Source organism: Gavialis gangeticus, unplaced genomic scaffold, assembly GCF_001723915.1.
Source record: "Gavialis gangeticus isolate Ggan-Ray unplaced genomic scaffold, GavGan_comp1, whole genome shotgun sequence".
NCBI classification, from domain to species: Eukaryota; Metazoa; Chordata; order Crocodylia; family Gavialidae; genus Gavialis; species Gavialis gangeticus.
This window is the reverse complement of record NW_017729025.1, coordinates 81,474,681-81,477,262: the sequence shown is the minus strand read 5'-3', so window position 1 is coordinate 81,477,262 and position 2,582 is coordinate 81,474,681. Positions and strand designations below refer to the sequence as shown.

At 57.8% G+C, this 2,582-nt stretch overlaps 1 pseudogene; it reads right to left on the bottom strand.

The window, feature by feature from the left end:
- Positions 1-425: 425 nt before the first annotated feature.
- LOC109299340 lies at positions 426-2,582 on the bottom strand (annotated as a pseudogene).

Sequence of the window (2,582 nt, the reverse complement as noted above, 5' to 3'; positions counted from 1 at the left end):
ACCTGTGCCCCAAGCCTTAGCCACATGGAGTGGTAAGAAGTGAGTGCTGCAGTAGGTGCTGTATCACCCGGTTGCTTTGGAAGCATTGCCTCAGTGAACACAGGAGGGCAGGACTTAGACCTCCCTCACCACTGGCCTTTTCACCCACCCCTAAAAACACTGGGAATATCAGGTAATGCCCACAGAAGCCAGATTGTTAAAAGTCATGAAAGGTCAGGAAACACGTCTCCCACCTTTAATATCCTTCTCTCCTGTAACAGCAGTTTCAGGCCAGGAGCTGACATGTACGTTCTTTAAAACACTTCCCTTCCAGATGCCTCTGTAGACAAGTATACAGTATCTTTGCAAAGAACAGGACCTCAGCCCAGGTATAGACTTCCACCTGCCTCCCCACCCTCTGAGAGGAAACCACCACCAGCAGTGCAAACACTTGTCAGAGATTTATTCAGAAAAGGCAAAATAAAAAGGAAATAAAAATGTCACATTTCATTGTGTTGTGAATTCAGACTTAAGCCATTCCCATTACAATAAGAACACAGAAAAGCACTGTAAAAACATGTGTGCGTGCAAAACTTAATAGCAGAGAGAAAAACTGGGGGGTTTTGTCTTTATATCTCCAATGTTGTGTAGGTTAAACTCTCCCCAAGTTCTTGACTTGCCAAGCAGATGTGGGAGCTGCTGGGAAGAGACTGCTACTCCCTTTGACTTCTGGCCCTGGGGGAGAGTGACTCAGGACACAGGAAATCTGTGCTTATTCCCCATGGACAGACAGCAGGGGGAAGAGTCCGGCTCAGAAACAGTGATGCCCCCTTCACCCCATACCTTTGGATTTCATTCCTTAGTAAAGCACTGACTGTTCAAAATGGATCTGCCGCGCTTATTTTGTCTACTGGGAAGCCCTCTTCACTGGAGAGTGAGAATAATGAAGCGAGAGCTGGGAGAAACTGTTTATGTAGGAAAGGGACACCTGAATCTCTGGCTGCACAGGTTGAATGGCAAAGTGCAACTCCTGCTCCCGATTTCTCTGGGTCAGTTTCATTAACCAGTGATTGTCCAGCATCCAGGAACAAGGACCAACTGTCTTGGCTTCAGCAACAGGATCCAGGAGCGGTGCCTGAAGGCACCCTCCTCCAAAGGCTTTGTCTATGTGGGGTTAGCATGAGCAGGGGAGGAGGAGTACCCTCGTGTGCTGCTTTAGTGAAAGGAATAAGGCTATGTCAGCAGATGTCCCTGTGCTGCCCTGCCTGGCTGGATCTGAGCAGGTGCCTTACAATTAGTGCCCTGGATGTAAGGGAGGGACAGCTCTGGGGACCCTGGCAGCGATAGGACAGCTGGAGGACAAGACTCTTCCCAGAGCCAGCAAAAGCTGCTGGAGGCTGAGGAAGGTGCATCAGGGCTGCCAGGGGCTCAGCTCACCTCCAGCTCTCTGCCTGAAGCTGCCGATGTGTCTGCTCTGCCACGCAGGGACGTGGGACTGCTCTCCCTGCACTGCCTTGAGGGGCAGGCTAGAGGCTGTTCAAGAGGAAGGCAGCCCCAGTGTGCCCTGGTCGCAGAGGCAATCTCACCTTGGGCTCTACAGGCAGAGCTACCCTGGGCTAGTTGGCTCCTCACAGGGCACCCCCGGACTCGCCCCTCGGCCTGACAGAGACGGTGAAGGGCTGCGGCTTGAGTGCCAACCCATGGACACAGTCCATGGTGAGGCACTCAGCTGGGTTGGGCTCGAAGGCACACTGATGCAGCAGGATGGCGGTGAAGAGGAAGAGCTGCAGCTTGGCCAGCTGGTCGCCAATGCACCGACGCTTGCCCAGCGAGAAGATCATGACGCTGGCGGCGCGGTCGCGGTCCAGCCGCTGCTCGGCATCCAGGAAGCGCCCCGGGTCGAAGACGTGCGGGTCCTTCCACTTGGCGGGGTCGTAGTTGACCGACCACTGGTTGATGAAGACCACGGTGCCCCGGGGGATGTAGAAGCCATCCAGCTGCACGTCAGCCGTGGTGGCGTGCGGGATGGTGACAGGCACAAAACTGCTGTAGCGCAGAGCCTCGCACAGGAAGGCCTCGAGCTGAGGGAGAGCGGCACGGTCGTCAGCTGTGGGCAGGCGGGTGCGGCCCACCACGCGGTCCAGCTCGGCTTGCAGGCGGCGCTGCAGGGGCAGGTGGCGCAGCAGCAGCAGCAGCACCCAGCACAGTGCCGTCGCGGTGGTGTCCTGCCCAGCCCCAAAGATGTCACTCATGGTGGCCTCAGCGTAGGCGTGGTCCAGCCTGCTGGGGGCCCGCTCGGCACCCGCCAGCACGGCGTCACTGATGTGGCGCGGGGGCCGGCGCGGGTCGTAGCTGCGCCGGTGCTGTGCCACCTTGTCGGCCACGAAAGCGTGCACCTCACGCGTGAGGGCCTGGAAGTCGCGGAAGACGCTGCGCACGGGGTTGGGGAAGGCCTGCAGCCAGGGTAGCACGTCCACCAGGCTGCCGGCGCCCACCGTCTGCCCGAAGCGGTCGTTGCGGCCCAGCAGCGCCTGGAACTCGGCTTCGTCGGGGCCGTAGCGGCGGCCGAAGCAGAGCGCGCAGATGACGTTGGCGCTGGCCAG